The 22,659-nt window shown below is 44.5% G+C and overlaps 2 long non-coding RNA genes across 5 annotated transcripts in view; one reads left to right on the top strand and one right to left on the bottom strand.

Moving 5' to 3' along the window:
• LOC109455420 (uncharacterized) overlaps positions 1-18,410 on the top strand; it is a 36,620-nt gene extending 18,210 nt beyond the window's left edge. For 2 of the 4 annotated variants that reach the window (XR_012490801.2, XR_012490798.2), the window contains 5 exons: positions 206-3,077; positions 5,358-5,425; positions 5,672-5,794; positions 7,474-7,720; positions 16,873-18,410. This is a non-coding gene — a long non-coding RNA (uncharacterized LOC109455420). The remainder of the gene's footprint in view (positions 1-205; positions 3,078-5,357; positions 5,426-5,671; positions 5,795-7,473; positions 7,721-16,872) is intronic. The other 2 variants (XR_012490800.2, XR_012490799.2) reach the window with 2 other exon arrangements.
• On the bottom strand, positions 17,704-22,659 carry LOC141567868 (uncharacterized). Its single transcript, XR_012490804.2, has 3 exons — positions 22,343-22,659; positions 21,561-21,673; positions 17,704-17,811 (listed from the first exon to the last, which is right to left on the bottom strand). It is a non-coding gene; the product is annotated as an uncharacterized LOC141567868 (long non-coding RNA).

Genomic DNA, 22,659 nt, shown 5'->3' with positions numbered 1-22,659 from the left:
ATACCTGACATTTGCACTCTAATGTCAACTTCAGCTCTGTGCTCTGGGTTAAGTAACAGCATCTCCAAACTCTGTGGTGTCGTATCTAAACCCAAACCCTTGGTCAGCCCTGTTTTACACAGCAGTGTTCATTAACCTAGTGGCTGTCGTCAGAATCACTTGGAGAGTTTTTTATTTATTTTTTTTTTCCCTCCTTTTTTCTCAGGTGTATTCTGTGGTAGCACCTCAGACCACTGAACCAGAGGCTCTGGGAGAGGACCCTGGAACCTGGATATTTCAAAAGCTCCCCAGGCTGAACCAAATTTGGGAACCACTGCCCTAACAGCAAGCTACGCTCTCCCAGCCGTAAACCTCATATAACCCTGCATCAGGTGTGAGTATTCTGATTTTAGAGCCGGAATAGCAAGGCCCTGGGACACTGTGTGGGTTGGCTCCTTCCTCGGGCTGTGAGAAAGAATCAGTTCCCTGTCTCTCGCCTCGCGTCGGTGGTTTGCTGGCAGTCTTTGTTGTTCCTTGGCTTGTAGAAACATTGTCCTGCTCTTTGCCTCTGTCTTCACGTGGTGTTCTCCCTGGATGCAGGTCCGCGTCCATATTTCCCCTTTTTATAAAAACTCCTCATACTGGATTAGGGACCAACCTGTGACTTCACTTAACTTGATTGCCTCTGTACATAAGGGCACTTTCTGAGACGCTGGGAGTTAGGACATACACGTAATCTTTGGGGGGAGGGGCACAATTCAACCCATAATAGCCAAGGACTAGTTTCATGACATGGAGCAGGTAACTAATACTCACAGAATCTCAGTTTCTTCTTCTGTGAAATTGGGATTAAAAAAAAAAAAACTACTACACAGGCTTTTTTCTTAATAATTATTATCAGATTAGATAAGGCACTTCATTTTTTCGAAGCAAGGTACAGAACAGTGTGGTTAGTTGCTATAATCTGTGTTAAAAGAGGTGGGGACACTCCATCAGCTGTGTGTGTGTGTGACTGTGTGTGTGTGTGTGTGTGTGTGTGTGTGAGAGAGTGTGTGTGTGTGTGTGTGTGTGTGTGTGCGCGTGCATGTACTATACACTGGGATTGTCTAATCATCAGACCATCAGTGACTAATACAGACTTTAACAGAAACCACATATCACACAAACATGATGACTGCAAATTTTCACTCAAATGCAAGGGTTTATTTTATCATCACTGAAATCAAGAACTAGGCATCTTTGGTGCCACTCCATTGACTTTATCATTTTGTTCACAGTTAGCTGCATGTTCCCCTAACTTCCTGACCAGACCCATTAAAAGCACGGATCCTCCTCCACAGAGAGATGGGACGGGTTGGTCCAGGCAGGACTGAGGGGATCTGCTTTTTTTTTTTAATTAAAGTTTATTGGGGTGACAATTGTTAGTAAAGTTACATAGATTTCAGGTGTACAATTCTGTATTACATCATCTATAAATCCCATTGTGTGTTGAGGGGTCTGCATTTTACCAGCAACTCAGGTGCGCCTTGTTGAACAAGCCTGGGAACACGGGCATGGTGAGCAGTGCCGTGAGGCAGGCATTGCCGCATGGTGGGCAGTGCCGTGTGGTGGGCATTGCCACTCTCATCATGCAGATCTGATTTTTCACTTTGGCTTCCCCTGCTGCTGCCTGGCCAGGTTTAAGTCACTGAACCTGGGGGGGCCTCAGTTTCCTGAACTTTAACCTTGTACCTGACTTTGAGGTGTGATCCCAAAGGCCTCTCCAGCTCTCAAATGCCATCCCTTTGCTCGTGGGTTCAGACTCGTCTCTATTACAATATGCTCTGTGAAGTACCTCTGGTCTCCTCGTCCATGTCTTCCCACCAGCTGGAGAGGTGAGTGTTTTATGCGTTCCGTGCCCAGTAGGTGTCCAGCCAAGCTGATTTGCTGATGAAACAGGTAAAAATGTGGAGAACTGCTGACCAGGAAGCCAGCACAGGGCAGAAGAGCTCAGTGCAGTCTCTCCCCCAAAGCAGGGAGAGACCACCTCAGACTGCCCACTAGGGAAGGTTGTGGGGGGACCAGTGACTGCGTTTGGCTCACCTTTCAACATGGCCACTTTGTGAATCAGTGTTAGGGAAAATGGCTGGTTAGTTAAATGCCCTTGGTAGGCTCAGTGTTTTACCAGGAGCAAATTGTTTTATTGATTTTGTTTTATTTTATTGGATGAAAGAGAGAGAGAGAGAGACCCTCCTGGTGGGAATGCAAAATGGTGCGGTTGCTTTGAAAACAGTTGTGCGGTTTCTCACAATGCTAAACATAGTGTTACCATATGACCCAGAAATTCTACTCTTAAGCATGTACCTTAGAGAAATGAAAGTATGTCTACCCAGAAACTTGTGCGCAAGTGTTTACAGCAGCATTAGTCATGATAACCCAAAGGTGGAAACAACCCAGATGCCCCATCAATGGATAAATGGATACAGAAGTTGGGATGTGTCCATGCAGTGGAATATTATCCAGTCATAAAAAGGAATGAGGTACTGTTACATGCTATAACTTGGATGAACCTCAAAACTATAATGTTAAGTGCAAGTTACCAGACACAAGAGGTCATATATGATACTTTTATATGAAATGTCCAGAATAGGCAAATCTTTAAAGACAGAAGGCAGATTAGTGGTTGTGGCCATGGTCTTGGCAGAAGGGAGAATGGGAGTGACACCTGATGCCTACAGGTTGTTCTTCTTTGGTGATGAAAAGTTTTGAAACTAGAGAAAGGCAGTTGTTGTACAGCATTGTGAATGCACTAAATGCCACTGCGTCATGCACTTCAAATGGTTAATTGTGTGCTATATGAATTTCACATCAATAAAAATAGAGAAAAGGGTAAGGGAAGGTGTAGCAGAGGGGTGGGAGGAAGAATGGAAAAGAGAGATGGGAGGCGATGTTATGATGGCTGACGTGAATTTTCTTAGCTTGAAGGACAACGTGACTATGTGTCACTGAAGCAGAATAGAGAATCACTCTGATTACAGTGACCACAGATCTCCTCTGAGGAGGCGGAACTCCATCGCTTCCTTTGACCAGGAGCCGTCTTCCATGCCACAAGGCACAAGGTGTGGTAGCCAATGCTGAGTCTTGGGTTGACGGGCTGAGGCCTCTCCAGCCAGGGTTGTCTCAGTCAAGCGGACTCTGCTCTGAGACTGAACCACTCAAAGTTCTTTCAGCCCTGGGGTCTGGTCAACCACCTCGGGGCTCAGTGGCAGGTGGGGCTCCCAAGTGAATGGGAGCCCTTGTGGGCTGCAGGGTTACTAGCTCATAGGTTGGGGGCACCTTCTTGTCAGCTCTTAACTGTGTAGATGATGTTTTTCTGAGTGCTTGGCAGGGTAAAGACTTGGATTTTAAAACAACAAACCTGGTGGGGATTTAGGCTAGACAAGAGAGAAGACGAGTTGGCTGTCAGTCTAGAGAAGCATTTGGAAAGTTTCAGCACAAATCTTTTGCTGCTGGGCTTTGCAGCCCTTGTGTCAGGTCCCTTTCAGACGGGTCTGGATGAAGGTCTCAGGCAGGACCGACCATGTAACAAAGCCCATTCAGGATGAGAATGGAGGTCTGCAGAGCTTATTAACTCGAGTCAGACCCATGTGGCTCTCGGAATGACTGATCTTGGCTGCTTGCCTGGACTTCCACCCCGGGGCCACCCTGCCAACATCACCCCTAACCTGACTGCTCCCCAGATCTCTGACTAAATCTATGTCCCACTCTGAGCACTCAGCACTAACGCTGACTATTCCGAGACTCAGGGTCCAGATTGGCAGTGGCTGCAGAATCTCAGCTGAGAAGTTCTATGGAAAGAGGCTGTGTGACTCCTAACACAGGCCTTGCCACAGTCAGAGGAGGGTCTGCCAGGCTGCCCGAAGTGCAGAGGCCCCCAGAGCCCCGGGGAGCAGAAGCTTCACTTGGGCCTGGGCACTTGGCCGCACCCGGGCAGACCCAGGACTCGGCCGTGACGGCCAGGCAGCTCCCTCCAAGTTCAAGTGCTTTGGGGTTTAAGATGGACACTCAGAAGATGACTCCTTAGCCTTACAGCCGCCTGTGGGTCCTGCTGGAGTCGCCTCCTCAATGGGAGAGCAGGGGTGGTCCTTGAAGGGACGTATCTGTAGGGTCCTCACTGCCGGACCCTGTTCACATGCAAAGCTCACAGTTCCTTTACCATCCTGTTATTTTCTTCTTACATGAAGTCATTTTGACTAATGACTTCATTGTTCTCCATCCTAAGATGTTCAGTAAAGCAGTCTTTTATTCAAATAATTTAAATTAAAAATTTCATTTTTATTTAAACATTTTAATTTTACTTAAAATTAAATGAAAGCTGAATAGTAGTTACTTTTTAAAAGATGCAGCATAGTTTTGAGACAGGAATCCTGACCCCTTTTCCCCCTGGAGATGGTAATCCTGCCTGAATACCATCCACGGCTCTGATGAAGGGATCTGTGCCAGACCATGTCTCCAGGGCTGAGCTCATGGCCTGCTGTCACATGGTGTGGCCACTCATGCTTCTTAATCAGAGCATCAAATGATTTAGTCAGCACAGGCCTGCTTTTATTTTTACAAAGCGTCTTTCCAGCAAGGCCTCCTCTGAGCGTCTGGGCCTTTCCTTGGCTCCATTCCAACAACCTGACTAATTTCCTGTGCTGTGGGCCTTTGGGCCAAGACTTCTCACGTGAGCCACCCCATTAGAGCCTGAACCTCTTGCTGAATGTTCATTGGAGGGAGGGCCGTTCCACAGGTAGCTTGGGTGCTGTGACAAAAGAGCCCTGGAATCGAGACTGAAATCTGGGCTCGAATTCTGGCTTTGCCCGTTTGTAGCTTTGTGACTTTGTACAATTTAGTTAATGTCTCTGGGCTTCCATTTCTACATCTATAAAACAGGACTTACAAACAGGATTCAAAGAGAGAAACAAGCTCAGTCCCCAGAGTGGGACAGAGATGCGTTCAAACCCCACCTCTGGGGCTTGCTCACTGGGGACGCTGACAGTCCCCTGATTTCCCAGGCTCAGCTGTCAGCCTCCGTGAATGGGAGCGGCTCTATCTGCCTCTGAGTGCTTGTGGGAACTAGAGAGTGTATGTACCAAGAAATGTTTTTGTTCACTATAAAATTAAGATAAAACACACCATATATTTCCTCTGTGGACTTTTGAAATGATCACTGTAAATTATTTTGAAAAGACACTGTAAATTATAAAGAGATATAAGATGTCATGATCATTATGGGAACCTATTTTTTTCTCTCAGACCTTTCAAACTTTGAAAAAGTTGGAAAGAAAGTACAATAAACATCTGAAAATCCATCTTCTAGGTTCACCAATTACTAACATTGCTCTCTCTCTCTCTAGGTCTATCTCTACCTCGATCTCTATTTATCTACTTATGGTCTACCTAGAATTTGTTGAACCATTTGAAAGTAAGTTGCAAACATCATACTCTATGCCTAAGGACCTTAGCATATTCGTGTCTCCTAAGAATAATGCCATTCTTCTATATAACTAAGTACTGTAATTACCAAGGACTGTAACATATGTACAATAATATTGTCTAACATACAGTCCCTACTTAAACTCCCCCAGTTATCCCCATAGTCTCTCTAGTAGCCATTTTATTTGTTCCCATACAGGATCGCACATTTCATTTGGTTGTTATGTCTCTTTAGTTCTCTTTAATCTAGAACTGTGCCACCCAATATGGAAGTCTTTGCCATATGAGGCTATTAAGCACTTGAACTGCGGTCGGTCCAGACTGATTGTACTAAAGACTTGGCACACACACAAAGAAGGTAATTATCTCATTTGTAACTCTGTATATCAATTGCATGTTGAAATGATAATATACAGAATATATTGAGCTAATCCAGCAATGTATTATTAAAGTTAATTTTACCTGTCTCTCTACTTTTTAACGTGGCCGTTTAAAAATTTTTAATTACATATGGGGCTTGCATTATATTTCCATTGGACAGAGCTGTTCTAGAATATTCTCTCCTGTCTTTTTTTGTTTCCTTTTGTGACATGGACCTTTTTAAAGAATTCGAGCCAATTGTCTGTAGACTGCCCTACAACCTGACTTTGTCTGTTTTCTTTTGACTCGATTCCAGTTCAATCTTTCAGACAAAGGCACAACCTTAGTGGTGGTGGTACTTCACAGGGCATCATGTCACTTGTGGTGTCAGGTCTGTCTCATTGTTGGGATGTCAAAGTCTGATGACTTGGCTACTGTGGCATCTGCCAGATGCCTCCACTGTCAGTGCTCCTTCCCCAGTGAAATCAATCAGGAACCTCAGGGGTGCTCCCCTGAGACCCTGCAAACATCCTGCTTCTACAACCTTTGACCCAATGGCTTTAGCATCTAGTGATGCTCTTTACGTCTATTAATTATACATCAGTGGTTGCGAAAACCACAGGCGTCTTAACTTCTCATTGAACTCAATGGCTTGACTAATTTTCTGTTAGTGTCTTTTATGCTAAGACAGAATGAACAATGCACTGCTGTCTACATCTCATCATATTCCTGGCTGTATCACATTCCATTCTATAGAATCGGAAATGCAAAATAGCTTATGTAATTTTTATTGATGATTATTTAGTTCATTTCTATTTTTTTGTAATTAAAAATATTGATTCGCTGAACAAGCTTTTACACGATCTGTTCAGCCATTTCCTTCTTTGAGTTTCCTTCTTAGAGCTCCTTCTTTGAGTCATATTCCTAGAAGTGATATTGCTGAGTATGTTTAGTTAAATTTGGACACATGTAGTCAGATTGCCCTCCAGAACTACCATCCAGGATGGTAAACCATCCAGGATGCTTTCAGCTGCAAAAGAACAATAACCCCAGGACAAATGGGCTTAAATAATAAAGACATTTATCATAACTCCAGGTGAAAGGTACAATACACTATTTTTATTGGATTTCATTTTTTAGAAAGACACTGGTTGTGACCTACCTAACAGACTGAATGTTACAGTCTGAAAAGCACTGGCTTAAAATACTTGAATTCCATTCAGGAGCTGGAGAGAGGTGGTGACCTGAACAAATTCTGACTTCTGTTATGAGAGGAGGAAGGATATCTTCACCTTTTCTACATGGCGCAACTGAGAACAACCTTCTCCAAGCCCTCCTCAACCTCAGCTTCCTACTCTTTGCCAATCTAATAAGTGAATAAACTATCTCTCTCTGTTTAAATTTCATCTGTATAATGGTGAGATTTCATGGGCAAGCAATATTGTATAGTGCAGGCTCTGTGAGAGACCTGCCTGGGTTCATAGTCTGGAACCAGCACTTATTAGCTGTGTGACTTTGAGCAAGTTACTTAACCTCTCTGTGCCGCTGGCTCCTCATGTCTAACTTGGAGATAATATCTACCTCATAGATTTCTTCTGAGAATTAAAAGAGAGAAATTGTACGAAGTGCTTAGCACAGTATGTGCATTCCAAAAAGCATGTGCTTTTTCATTGGCAGATGTCCGTTGCTCTATTGGGATGAAACCTGAGTTTGAACTCACCACACCTGGGCAAAGAAGTCAGGAGGCACTTGGGTTCTGCTGGTACAACTGCGTCCTGGTTCCCTAGTCCCTACCTAGCTGCGGGACATGGAGCGCTCAGGGAGGGGCTCCTGCTGGGCAGTGTAGACAAAGACTGGGCGCCCTGTGACACCAGGAAAGAAGATGACAAGGACGTCTTCCAGCTGCTTCATTAAGGAAAAGGAAGTAAACAAACACTAAAATGCAAACGCACTCTGGACGATGCGTTTTCCATCCTGTTCCCACAGCCCCTTGCGCTCTGCTTGTCAGGTTCAGGGCAGCCTTCAGCAAGTCCTTGTGTGTCTGCCGCCAGGGCCCCTATTAGTCGGAGCTCTTCGAGCCTCAGCCCATGTCTTTCCCCTTTGGACCTGTCCCAGCACCTTGCCTGACCCACTCTGAGTGCTGAGTAGATGGTAAATGTGTTACCGAAGACGAGGGTTCTTGTATCATTGCAGGAAGGCATTCCAGGATGTACGAATAAGCCACGCGAACAAGGGCGAGCAAGCAGTGGATTTATTAAAAGGAAATAGTACACTCCCAAAATGTTGGGAGTGGGCAGGCCAGGAGAAGGGCAACTGCTCAGAAGCACAGAGGCTTAGGATTTTATTCAAATGAGGGCGCAAAATAGTCAAGATTTAGGGGTGGTGTTGGCAGGCATTCCCTGCTGACTACTCCTTCCCATGGGGAGGTAGGATTCCCTTGTTTTAACTTGGCTCTTGTCAGAACTGTCATGGCAACACAGGGGGTGGAGACTTTTCCCCGCCTGCGATGCTAATGGTGTTATAATCTATTACAATGAGCTGTATCTGCACCTTGTCTTAAGAATGAGCTCATCTCCTCCTTCCTTTGTTTTCCGCACTTCCTCCTTCCCTCCCTCCCGTGGCCCTGTGCCCTGTTCTGTCTGCTGTAACAGATGATTGGCTAAATTCGTAAATGTAATTTGTGACTATGGGGAGGAAGATGCTAGAGTCGTGGGGGTGTCATTTTGCCTTTGATTTCAGTCTTCCCTCTGGGATCCATAGTGGTTTGTGTACAAATCCCATGGTCAGTGTCTCCTACGTTGAGGAGGGGAGCCCAAGAATTTAGGGAAAATAGGAAGTGGCAGAAGGATTAGAGGAGGAAAAATAAGTGTGAGTGTTCTTGGCAAAGAACGGATGCTGAAGAGGGAGAGTCTGTGAGACGGTGCTGAGCAAACTGTACAGGGACCTGCAAAATCGGCCCAGGGTGGACGAGGGCCGCGGCTGCCTCATTCCGCTCGGGCTAAGAGCTTTGCCGTTGCTATCCTGTGAATGTGTGCAGGCCGATTTCAACTGAAGTTAATAAAAAAAAAAAAAGGGTGACTTGTCCCTAACTGAAAAGTGGAGAAACCACAAGAGCAGGTAAATCCTAGAAGAAGTAAAATATTAGGTTGGCATCACTCAGCCAGACTGTCGTAACTGACACCATCAGCGGGGCGACAGGTGAACACAATGGTTTAAAATTGTGGCTGGAAGGGTGATAACAGTCAGAGCTCACACTTACAGGGGTGTTTGTCCCTCCCTGTGACTTCATTTCCCTGTGTGACTGCGTCCCAGTAGAACACCAGAAATCCGTGAGTAAAAAAACAGTTTCTTTCTGAAACATTTACCATGCTAAGCACTTTACATGAATTGCCTCTTTTAATCCTCACAACACATCTGTAAGGTATGAGGTTGGTGCAAAAGTAATTGCAGTTTAAAAGGGTAAAAGTAATTGCAAAAGCCGCAATTACTTTAGCACCAACCTAATAGCTCTCTTTAGCTTCATTTTAGATGTGAGGAGCCAGGGTCTCCTTAACAGAGAGGTTAAGTAACTTGCTCAAAGTTACCCAGCAGATACGTGGTGCTTCCAGACTATGAACCCAGGCAGGTCTCTCACAGAGCCTGCGCTGTACGGTATTGCTTGTATATGAAACCTCACCGGTATACAGACGGAATAAAAATGCAGCTGCTTTCTGAGATGTAAGTGCACTCTATAGTGTTAACTCACGTTGAGAGATGTCCCCAGATTGGTGACAGCTGTCATTGCAAGATAATGGTGACGCTGACATTTCCAGTGACCTTAAAAAGTGTTTGAGGTTTTGGGAGCCGTGTCTTTCATCTTCATTGTGGAAATAGTCAAACTAAGTCATCTCCACTCTGTGACTAACACTCTTTTCTGTCCCTGGAATGACTAAGCCATCAAGATAGATTGTTTTCTAAGGACATATGCTGCATAGGACCAACTTCTATTCAACCAGCCTTGGAGTCTGGGCCTGGGGGGGAGATTATATCTCTTCTTTCAAAACTGGGCTAAAGGGGGCAGCATCTATTAACACTATAGTGAGTGCCCTCCCCCCCAGGATGCCTGACCCTCCCGCTCACTGTCTTCTCTTCCCTAGTGACTCTGCTTCAGCCTTGTAGTGGAGAGCACCCCGTGACCTTGTCCCCCTGAGGAGGGGGTGCTGGGCAAGGCCAGGCCTCATGTGTCTTCGGGCCCTCCCAGGCGTCATGCCTCCACCTTGGGTGGTTTTATTCACTCAGGGTCATAGAAACAGACGACACTAAATTTCAACAGCAAACCAAAAGAAAAAGCAAGGACCCACCATTCAGTGCACAGATGCCTTTATTTTCAAGCAGACCCCAGCTGAGGTCCTTTCTGACTGTGACATCCTATAATTAGGATCCTAGTTAATATTATCTAGACAACGGCAGGTAAATCAGGTGATGACTTCCTTTGTTACTTATAAACTGTGAGGGTCAGAGGTACAGAACCAAGTTCAATTAAGTGTCTTGAAATTGAAATTGTTTCAGTTGTTGAAACAGAGTTACTGAACTTTTTTGAGTTCTAGTTAGTGATATACTTCGCCTCTTTCCAACTAAAATCCTCGCCTTTTTCTCAGCTTCTGAGAATAAAGAAAATCTGATAAGACCATTCCCCTGCTTAAATCGTGTCAGTGGCTACCCCTGACCCCCAGGATAAAATCCAACCCTTTTATCAAGGTCAAGAAAGTTCATAATCCATCCCCTGCTTGCTTCTTCAGCCTCGTCTCTCACTGGCCCTCCCTTCCGCCCCCAGCGAGGCCTGAGACCTACTGCACCAGTGCCCCAAGGTCTCTCTGTCTCCTGGTGGGCCCATGGCACACGCTCATCCTGAAACACCCCCTCCTCACCCTTACCTTTCCACCCTCACTTGGCCAAGTGATTCCTCATGCTTCTGTCTCACTGAGACGTCATTTCCTCCTAGCAGCTTTCCCCCTGTCTGCCACCCCCACCCCTGCGTGTGTGGGTGCCATTCTGCATGCTCCCACAGCACAGCACAGCACAGCACAGCGGTTTTCATGCTGTGATAAAAGCCCATAGATTTACCCTTCTCCCTCTCTGACCATAACAAATTCTTGAGAGCAAAGATTGTGTCACCCTCATGCTATGTTCCCAACACCCAGCCATAGTGTCTGACACTTAGATGCTTGATAAATATTTCTGATTGAATGTTATTCGTGCCCATATGATTTTTGATATTTTTGCTATTTAGAATAGTTTCCATTCTTTTTTTATACTCTCTGCCACTGGCTGAGAACAACTGAGTGACTCACATTTCCCCACCCCAGGCTGACGACACCTCCTCGTGCAGTCCTCTCCCCCTTCACACTGGCTGTACCCAGCCCCAACCTTGCTCTGTAGGAACTTGAACGTTACACTGAGGACATGGCTTTTATTCAAGAGAAGGGGTGAGTCAGTGGAAGTTTGTTAGGACCAGGGAAACGTGCAATTACTGCTCTGTGCCAGGATAAGCATGTCTACAAGATACAGGATGAATTGGCAGCAAGAAAAACTTGAGTAAGGGAGATTGATTAGGGAAACTTGACAATAATCAAAGTAAATTAGGCTACTGGGGAGGAAGAGCCAGATTTTAATGGAGAGGCAGGATGTGGCAGTTCTTTCGCTAACGGGACAAAGGAGAGAAAGGCTCAAAGTTGACTCCCAACTCTTGGGTCTAGAAAGTGGGAAGGCAGGGATTACCTCTAATGGAAGTAGGAATCATGAAAGGGGTCATGTGATGTTTTGTGTTTTGTTTTGGTTTTTAGGGAGGAGGGGTAGACATTGAATCTGCTAACAGAGTATATAAGTTTAAAAGCTCAGTTACTCAAATAAGAAAACAGATAACATGCCTTATGTGATTGTTATGTGCCAATCACTTTACAAAAGTCACTTCTTTAATACTTGCTATGAGGTAGGTTCTATGATTCTCCCCATTTTATAGATAAAGAAACTGAGGCTTAAGTCAGTTGTCCACATTCACACAGCTGTTCCGAGGGGCAGAGATGGGATTGGGCCTGGGCTCTGTGACCCCAGCACCTTCAGTCTGTGGAAACTGAGGCTGGCGAGAGGGCTCAGCACTCTCTGTAGAGTCCAGAGCGGTCCACGTCAGGGTTTTGCTCCAACACTGTTGGACGAGGTGACCGAGGAAGGCGTTGTGAAGAGGAGAGAGTTGGGAACTCAGTATGAACATGGAAGGCTAAGGGTAAGCAGGCAAGGGCAGAAGAGAAGCCAGAGGCGAGACTCAGCAGGAGCAGCCAGGAAGGGGAGGGGACGGAGTAGCGCATCACAGAATAAAGTGGAAACACCTTTGAGAAGAGAATGCTCATAATGTCGAGTGCCATACAGAGAGGCCAAGAAAGGGAAGTACTTTAAGACCATGCGACTGTTTGCTATTTGCCCATCGGTCGGGTTAATAATCAATGTTTCCTGAGTGTCCACGGCATCTGCAGTGCAGAAAGCAGAGAAATGTCGAGGACGCATTTTGGGTAACAACAGCAGCGTTCACAGAATAGCACCTGGGGCCAGCACAGAAAGGTGGAGGGGAATTGGTGCTGTGGCTTCCATGCTTTGAAGATGCAAAGCTGTGACAGGCCAGGTGTTCTCATTAAGGTTGCCTGGAACCCAAAGGGTATCACTCCAGCATAGCTAGAGTCTCAGAATCACTCCAGGTTACCAAATTGACATTTAATTTGAACACATAATCTGAGACAGCCTTGACCTGGCATGCTGAGGCCCCTAAGATCATTTGCCAAAGATCCAGATTGCATTTCCCGCTCCCCTTTCAGGCGCTGGCACCAGAGAACATGGAGTATGGCCATTTCCGAAATTAACTAGAATTATGTTTCATCTTGAACCATTCAAATTACACTTTATGCGCAATGACAGAATTTACAAACTAAGATCATTCTTTTCAATTTTGCCTGTTGCTGATTAATCTTCCAGCTTGATCTGCAGACTGTCTGAAACTCAGGGACCTTAACATGATCTCTGCTAATGCTGGCCCCTCTGGAAGAAGAGAGGGTTCTTTCCTTTTCCGTGGTTAAATAATAAATGAGTTGGCCTCCCAGTTGCTAAGACTGAGCTCCCATTAGGCGTTTAATGGCTTCGGACTGTGTGCTGCGTGGGGGAGGCACAGAACACACTGGCAGTCTTGAGAAATTGTGAGATGTTAACACTGCAAGACCATCAAAGCCATCAAGCTTAAGGCCTGTTCTGCAGAGGAGCAACATGAGGCCCAGAAAAGTGAAAGGGTTTGCTCAAAAGAGCTAGTGAGTTCCGGGACTAGGACTAGAGCCAGAGTTTCTTAACTAAATCCAGTTCTCCTTCCCCTGCACTATTCCAATAACTGTGCATCGATCCATGGCTTTTGACCTCTGTCTAGCATCCCAGCATTTTAGCATCTATCACTACTTTCCGTCTCCATAAGTACACACTGTGCCTTAGGCAAGAGAGGAGGGAAGGAGACTGGCAGACAAGCTCTTTAGAACATACCAAGCAAATAGCAAGGAGTTTTGTACACAGTAACGTAAGCTTTGGAAAAAGGCCACCTGGGCTTTGGAATATTGTCTTGGGTTTATGTTCCTGTTTTACTGAAATATAATTGATATCACTCTTGGTTTTAATCCTTGCTTCATCTTATCTGACTTGTGACATTGGGCGAGTTATTATTTAAAATCTGTATTCGTTTCCTATTGCTGCTATAACAAATTACCACAAACCTAGTGGCTTAAAACAACACAAATTTATTCTATTACAGTTTTAATAAGTCAAAATGAGTCTTACAGATTAAAACCAAGTGTGGGCAGGGTGGGTTCCTTCAGGAGGCTCTAAAGGAGAACCCATTTCCTTTCCTTTTCCAGCTTCTAGAGGCTACCTGGGTTCCTTGGCTTGTGACCCCTTCTTCTCATCACCCCAACCTCTTGCTTCTATCATCACATCTCCTATTACTGATTTTTACCTTCTTGCTTCCCTCATACAAGGGATTACATGTGATTGCATTGGGCCCACCCAGACAGCCCAAGATAATTGCCTATCTCAAGATGTTTAACTTAACCACACCAACAAAGTCCCCTTTGACAAAGAAGGTAATAGTCACAGGTTCTGGGATAAGGAAGTGGGCATCTTTGGAGCCAGTGTTCTGTCTTCCACAAACTCTATGAGGCTCAGAGATAATTCTGGAGACAATAATTTGCATGGCATAGTGCTTGGACTTTACTTCCTATAATAAGACTTCCGTGGCCACCAAAAACTGGGGTGGGGTCTCCTTCTACATGCGCCCATAGCCATCTGGACTTATCTCTTTGCCCTTATAATATTGTAGCATAATTACTTGCTCGTTATTATACCTTCCGTACTAGACTATACAACTCTGGAGAGCAGGACCTGTGCCCGATTTATTTTTTGCATCTCCTGCCCCCATCGCGGTGTCTGGCATGGTAGTTGCTCGCTAAATATTTGTGGTCGTGAGGATTGAATGAGACCATACAAAATGGCCAGTGGTAGCTGGCTCACACAGGTGTACAGTAGATGATGGATGCTTTTGCTAACTCCCATTATACCTAAGAAAGTGGGAGAACTTCTATGGCTGACAAGTAAAATTTCTCCATCTCTAACGGGAAAAGGCAAAGTTACATATTTTCTAGCTTAGAGTCCAACACCGTTTGGGCGATTAGAAGCAATGCCATGGTTCACCTTTTCTGTTTTTATGGTAACATTGTTTTGCCCAGAATCCAGCACACATTTACTGGAGAAGGAGGGCTGGCTGACTTTCAGAGGCCAAGGGGGACGGGAACAGGTGAGAAGGAGGAAACCTACTGCTTGTATTTCTTCATCCCAACTGGACAGAACCTAAATGCTGCCTGGGTCTGCCTTTACCCTTTCAAATGCAGGGAACTCTAGACTTCTGTCTCTTCTTCTCTCGGTGGGCCATCGCTTCTTTTCTCGGCTGATATCTATACCAGGCATGGTGGAGGGACGAGAAGACGGCAGAGACCCAGGCGGCCTTGTGGTGCTGGATCTGCTATATGCTTGGACTTGCTGTCTGGCTTTATGCAAGTCATTCCTCTTTCCATTCCTGCGTCTATAATGTGCATGACTCACCTCACAGATGCCAAGAAATTCAAAGACTTTGTGTTCCTGTCATTAAAGGGGACAAGTTAAATAAAAAAAAAAAACTGCTGTAGGCATACCTATCAGACTATTATTAGACCAAAGCTAAAGTCAAGGCCAAAGCAAGCTTTGATTTCATTGCAGAGCATGGAACAGGAGATCCAATGCCAGAACTTTAAAGGCGCATGCTTTTTAAAGTGAGCCTGCCCACCCTATAACTTGCATTCAGATTCAAATGTCCCACTGTGGGGACACTGGTCCCCCATAAGTACACACAGCAGGACTGGAACCAACAGCCTTGCCTGTCAGCCAAGGAGCAAGGTGGACTGATTGCACCAACAGCCAGAGTCTGATTGGCAGATCAGCCGATTTACTGACAAAATTATGTCCCCTTCATGGTCTGCAGAAGAAATTTTTAATGATTTGTTCATTTATTTCTATGAAAAGTATAACGAATATTAAACCAAATTTAGTTTTACATTCAACAAGACACTCTTTTTAAGAAGAAAAAAAATTGTGTCACCTTGAGCTCCTTGAAAACCACCATGTTTTATTTATTTTTAAATCCCTGTCTTTAAATTATCCTAAAAAAAGGTTTGTGCTCTATAAATGTTGTCAATTAATTATTCAGTCAACTACTACTTCCATTGTCAGTTGCAGGGATAAAGGGAACTAGAAGACATAGTCTTTGCCATCCATGGGAGGCGACAGGCAAACAGATTTAAAAGACATAGCAAAGGGACATCGTGCCAGTGAAAAGAAATTTGCATTGACACAGAACTTATGAGTTAGGGAATATCGATCATTCCCTTACTCTCCCATTTTTATCATTCAAAACTGTGAGGCAATACACTGTTGTTTAAGCTGCCTTGTCCGTGGTACTTTGTCACAGCAGCCCTAGCAAACTCATGCAACTGGGATCCACCAAAATTCAGAGGTTCAGTGGGCGAGGAGGAGCCAGACAGTAAGTGGCCAACGGAAAACCCCAGAAGCCATGAAAAGATGGTGCTCAAGTCGGAGTGGTCACCCTGGCCCAGTGCTGCTGAGAAGGCCGGTCAAGCCAGGGCAGAGAGATGGCTGTTTTATACGGCAGCGTATTGTCTCTGCCCACCTTGAACGAGCAGTTTTGAGGAAAGGAAGGGGCTCTGGCCAACTGGAGTAGGTTAAAAAGAGAAAGAGAGATAAACATGTGGACAGTTTTCCTGGGAGGGTCAGTGAAGCGATGGAGTGCAACCGGAGGAGAATTTAGGATCAAAGCGTTTTTGTAAAGATAGGACCTTGGCAATGAGTTGTACACCCGTAAGACTGATAGACAGAGGGAGAAACTGATGGCGCTGGAGAGAAGAGATAATTGAGAGGGAACTTGAGACAACTAGAGGCCCGTTGGAGCAGACGGGCTGTCACTCAGGGTGACGAGTGAGGGGCCGAGAGGCTGATTTACATTTAGTTTAGTTTCTTGTGCTCTTAGGAACTGAAAAGAATTTAAGCAAAGGAGATGTTTAAAAAAAAAAAAAGAAAGAAAAGCTTATGACTAAATGATTAAATGTGGAGTCCGGACTGGAAAAACAAAAGTGTGTCGGTGGGTGAGAGGGCAGTAGGAGAGTAGCAGGGGAAATATATGAATTGTACAGTTTGCAATTGTGAAACAGCCATTTAAGGGGTGAGGTGGAAATGGCACTGTTTGCCAAAGCAGGCTGGACGGTAGGACTGGAATTCTGGTAGCAGGCGGGGGGCTGACTCCCTGGGCTCTGCTTCTAGATGGCACAGGGGGCCCTCCCTGCTGCCACATAGCTCGGTGGGTGAGAAAGGTCAGGGCAATGGGACATTTTGAAAATAGTATCTGTGGTAGTTCAAAAATCAGTCATACTTTATTTAAGATACCCTTTACCTTTTATCTTCCCATCTCTCTAGGGTTGAGACCCTGCCTCTAGAGGAAGGAATTCTGGGGGTTCAGTAGCAGCGTTACATCGTCTCCTAGCATCTATTGACCTTTGGCGAATTGCATCATCATCATCATCATCATAAATATATGAAACACTTGCTGTGTGCCAGGCGCTGAGCTGAGTAATTCTAGTCTATTGTCTTGTTTAATCCTTAAATAGAACTAGGCAATATAGGCGATTAGCATTCACATTTTACCTCTCCTGGCGGTTAAGTGACATGAAGTATAACAGAGGTATACTTGCTCCAGGCAGTTAAGTCACATTAGTATGACAGCGGTAGCCCTCGAAGCTGCAGTTACCTCTTAACCTCTCTGAGTCTCAGTTTGCTTATCATAAAGTGGGACTAAAAATACCTCTGATGCAGAGGTGTTTCATGGATTACACGACATAATGCAGAAAGGTGTTCAGCATAGTTAGCTATTACTATAATACATACTGGAAATGTTGACATTTTAATAAAGGACTGTAAAGGGGGACTGTGTATGTATGAGTTTATACGTGCATGTAGAGAGAGAGAGAGAGGGAGCAACAATGATCATATGTCATAAATTAGAGCTGGTGAAAATTTGCATATTGGTCCAGGAGATTTTTGTGTGGGATGCTTTGCCTTAGTGCCTCAAATCCTACAATTGTTGAGGTGTGATCAAAAAGTACAGTGAATGTTTAAATTTTTTTTTTTAAATTACTACAGTAAAAGACACATTGCCATTAATCCCCCTCAAAATACTCCCTCTTGCTTCGAACACACTTATCCCATCTTTCTTGCCACTTTCTGAAGTAGTCCTCTTTTGTGAGTGTCTTTAGTTTCGTTGTTGTGTCTGCCTCGATGTCCTGAATCGATTCAAAACGTTTTCCTTTCATGGTCATTTGACTTTGGGGAAGAGCCAGACATCGCACAGTTCCAGATCTGGTGAATAAGGTGGATGAGGACACACTGTAATGTTTTTATTTGACAGAAATTGCCATACCAGAAGTGATGTGTGACATGGAGCATTGTCATGATGGAGGATGCAACCCTTTGCCCCTTTCATGTTAATGTGTTGTTCGTGATCCATGATTTATGGCACACTTTAAAACACCTTCTTTCAATCGTAGCTCAGACCCGACTGACTGCACTGAGCAAGTTGAAACTTGTCACACACTGTTACTAAGGTTCAATGCACTGCTTCCCATGTTGAAGATCCCTGCCTTTCCGTTGGATGGCACTCAGCAGCAGCATTCACTATAGTTTTTTATCACACCTCATATAGTAGTTCTTTAAGATGGTTTTAATTTTTAGGGCTGGGATCCAGGTGAGGTGTATGAGACACTACCTTCCAGTGTAACATTTAAACGGACCCCACCCCCCCCAAACTCAGTTATCAAGATAAATTTTGTGTATATATCAGGGGTGGCAAAAAAAATGTATACACATGACTTGTATTCATCTTTTGTTATTGGTATATATTGAGTATTACAATTTTAATACAGTTTTTTCCTTTCTTAAAATGCATATACATTTTTTTGGCAACCTGTGTGTGTGTATGTTTTATACCTCTGAATGTGCTGGTTCTAAAAACCATGTGTTTCTCCCACGACATTTAAAGATGGATTTTGCTATTTTAGCTTTCTACTAATGGGTGAAATGAATGAGTTCTCTTTTTTTGCCTTACTTGGAGACTTACTTGGAAATAGTATCTAAATTTCTATCACACTCCATTTCTGCCCAAAGAGGAGTTAGCAATTCTGTGGTTATTTTTCTCATTGAGATGTAATTGACATATAACATTATATCAGTTTCAGGTGTAAACATAATGATCCATATTTACACATATTGTGACAAGATCACCACAGTGTCTAATTAACATCCGTCACCACACCTAGTTACAGAAATTTTTTTTCTTGTGATGAGAACTCTTCAGATCTACTCGCGTAGCAACTTTCAAACATGCGCTGCCGTATTAACTGGAGTCGCCATGCCGAGCATTACATCCCAGGACTCACACCCCACTCTCTCCAGCTCTTCAAACCGCCTTGCCAGGGATTCTCTTTGTTGATGGCATTCCATCACAACTGCATCACCCAAGCTCTTGACTCTCCTCTCTCAGCACCTCAGGCAACCTGCCCACACTTAATTAGTAACCAAGTCCTACCAGTTTTACCGCTTAAAGGTCCTCGAAACTGTCCCTGACTCTGTCTGTCTCTGTTACCTCTGCTCCAGGTTAGGTCCTCATCACATTTCCCCCGGTCTCCCTGCCTCCAAATGTGTCCTTCTCACATCCACACACCCCTGCCCCACCGCCCACGCCCCCATTAAAACTTTAGTGATCTCTTCTACTAAACGGCCAAGCTTCTAACCATGACTTCCAGCCCCCTGCCTGCTCAGGCCCACACCATCTCTCTGACTTATTTTTCAGCACTTTCTGACTTGCAGTTTGTTTTCTAGCAACACTAAACTGCCGTTTCCCTACCCACAACCTGTCGCTGCTCGGCTCCATATCTTGGTTCCTGCGGTTCCCCGGGCTTGTCATGCCTTCCTCCCTTTTATCTGGCTGAGATCCTATGACAGGTCCTCCAGGAAGCCTGCCCGGATCTTCCTCTCTCACCCTGGGGTAGATAGCCTTCTGCTCTGAGACTGTCTTTGTCTTTTTTGTAGCAAGTCATTGCACCGGCTCTATAATATGACCTGATGTGCTTCCCTCCCGAGGCTGTGAGCTCCTTGAAGTTAAGAAATGCTGTGTGTTTGTTTACCTTTGTCTCCTGCATGCTTAGCATAGTGCCTGGCCCTTGGTAGGCATTTAATGAATATATACTGAATCGAGAATACTTACTGAAGCCCTCCCACCCCTTGAGGCAGAGTGCCATTTGAAGAAACTAGATTATGTACTACATGGTTCCCTAAAGTGAAGGGAGACACTTCAAACACTGAACAAACAATGCAAAATAACAGTATTTCCTTTCAGAGCTGCAGAAGGTGAAACAGAAAATGGGAACTCAGGGATAGGGGATGGGAGGGGTCAGAAATGGCCTGGGGAGGCTCAGTTCAGAGAGAGAGAGCTGCCCAGATGGGCAGGTCACAAAGATGGGACAGCTACCTTGCCATTTCACGGTGCTACATGTTTACAAGCTACCAAACCAGAGGAAACGTGAACCGGTCTTCCCTCCTTCCACCAGTGTTTATTGAGCATCTACTAAGGAGGAGGCGATGGGGATGCAGCAATGAACCAAAAAGGCTCCTTCTCTCTGTTCTCACTGAGCCTACCAGGTGGTGGGGAGACAGAAAATACCCACGTCAGCAAAGAAGTGTGTCATTACATGTAGTAATAAGACCTGTGAAGGGACTAAACAGGATGCTGTGAGAGAAAATAGCAGGTAGGGCAGGGAAGGTCTCTCGAAGGATGTGGTTTTTAAGCTAAAGTCAGCAACGACAGGAAGGAGCGGAGGCGGAGCAGTCCAGGAAGCCAGGCTGGGGACCTGGCCCACGCAGCTTGAGAAGGTGGAGAGGGAAAGCGAGGCCTGACAGCATTTGCTGGGGAGGCAGGCAAACGCAGAGCAGGTGGACTCAGGTCCGACGGGTTAAGTTAGGAGATAGATTTTGTTCTTGTACCATGGCCGAGGAAGAGTTCAAGAAAGGGACGGATGGAGTGGTGGGTGTGATTTACATTCACAGGGGCCCGTCCATGCTGCTGGGTGGAGACAAGAATGGAAAGGGATTTGGGAGGGAGAAGGGAGACTGGTCAGAAGTGATTGGGACTAGCATTAAGGTATTTAACTTTTCTCTTCGGGAAATATTATCATTTACTCCATTTTATAGCTGAGGAAACAGATTCTGAGTGGGAAGGCATCCCATGTCTGCTCTGAGTCAGAACTTAAACCTGTGCGGCCCCTCCTGTGACCTTGAGCTCAGTGACACGTAACTGCCTGGTGAGAAAATTGGGTTACCAAAAAATATAGTTTCCATTTTTGTCAAATATGTGTTCCTCTATAGAGAAAAAATTCTAGAGGGGTCTACATCCAGAGATTAAGAGTGGCTATCTCTGGAAGATGGGACATCTGGAGATTTTTTTGTTGTTGTTTTATCTATGTTATCTAATTTTTCTAAATAAAAAAATTTTACGTTTTATGGAAGTATAGCGTCCATACAGAATAAGGCATAGATTCTATGCTCACAGCTTGATGAGTGATCACAACTGAATACATCCATGTAAACCACACGTAGGTCAAGAAATGAATATCCAGCCTCCGTGAAGCCCTCTGTAGAATCAGACAGAACGGACTGTGTTGTCAGGTGTCTTTCACTCAGCATTATGTTTTGTGTGATTCTTCTATGTGGTTGCATTGATTGTAGTAAATCAATTGCTTCAAATCTTAGAATGTTAATATCTTGTCTTTTATAAGTATGACACCTTAGACTTCGTGGTAATCATCAGCATTTTCTTTACCTTATAAAGCACATTTCATGGATTCTATTATAGCTCTAAGTATTATTATTATCCTCGTTTAATGGACAGAGGGCCTGGGGCCCAGAGGGTAACTTACTTGACTCCCCTTCACACAAAATGAGCAGGTGGTAAGGCCAGGCCAGGTTCATATCTACACCCAGGCTCTTTCGGCCTCAGCTCGTGGAATTGACAGCAGAGGTAGCAGTGGACTAAGTGAAAGGAACAGCTTGCTCACCGCTATGCTCTGTAGACACTGAGACGAGTAGCTGGGGAAGGTGTTTGAACTCCTTTTCCGAAAATCATTCCAAATACAATACACAGACCTTTCGAATTCGGAAAGCGAATGTCCTGTAAATATTCAACTAATCAATATTTATCGATAGCAACATTTCTCATTTAATACTGTTACTCATATTGTTGTATATGTAAAATGTGTGTGTGTATACACAGACACACACACTCACTCACACACACACACACACACACACACACACACACACTTGTCATGTGGATTTTATATTTGCATACGGCCACTTTCCTCTCCAGCTTTGTAAATAACGTTGATGACAGCCTCTTAGCATCATAGGCAGGAGTTTCACTTCCCATTCACAGATGGGAACGTTGAGGCCCCAGTCAGCTATTTACAGCAAGATGGGGGTGGAGCCTGGGCTTTCTGGCTTGCAGCCCACAACTCTGTAGCACATGTCAACACATAAAGTGAGAAACTTTTTTCTACTTTGGAAACATAAACCATGATGGTTCTATTGTTCATTAAAGTGTGAGAGTGTTGTTGTTGTTGTTTTTAAGAAAGTAAGACTGCATGACTTAGCTTATCATTATAAAATCATATTTCATTAAAGATCCATAAAAATCCTTCTTTAAAGCATTTGTGATTTAAATCACAATTGTGATTTAAATATGTGTCAGTATTATGAAACAAATGTCACAATCCAGTACACTTCATAGAAATTGCCAAAGAAATTAGGTGAATTAGTAGAGAAAACAAGAACATACTACCTCACGTATTGACGTAAGCACTAACAAGCATCCTTGTCTTACAGGGTGGAGTTGTCAGCCTGTAAGTAAAAGCTGAAGTGAGGTAACAGAAGGGCTTGCGCAGAACTCTTCTCCTTCCCCATTCTCTTCCCTCTTGTGGATATCCTCTTTCTTTGTGTGTTAATTTTAGAAGAAAAAAAAAGAACACAAACAAGCAATTCTTATCTGCAGTCTCTATCTCTGAATCTAGCATTGGATGCACTGCACTGGAGAATTTAGGAGACCATTGCCCCGGAAGTAGGCTCTCCTGTTTGACTTTCAGAAATCCCCAAACTGGA

The sequence above is a fragment of the Rhinolophus sinicus genome, chromosome 6 (assembly GCF_057876585.1).
Source record: "Rhinolophus sinicus isolate RSI-liver-muscle chromosome 6, RSI-T2T, whole genome shotgun sequence".
Classification (NCBI taxonomy): Eukaryota; Metazoa; Chordata; class Mammalia; order Chiroptera; family Rhinolophidae; genus Rhinolophus; species Rhinolophus sinicus.
This window is presented reverse-complemented; position numbering and strand designations above follow the sequence as displayed.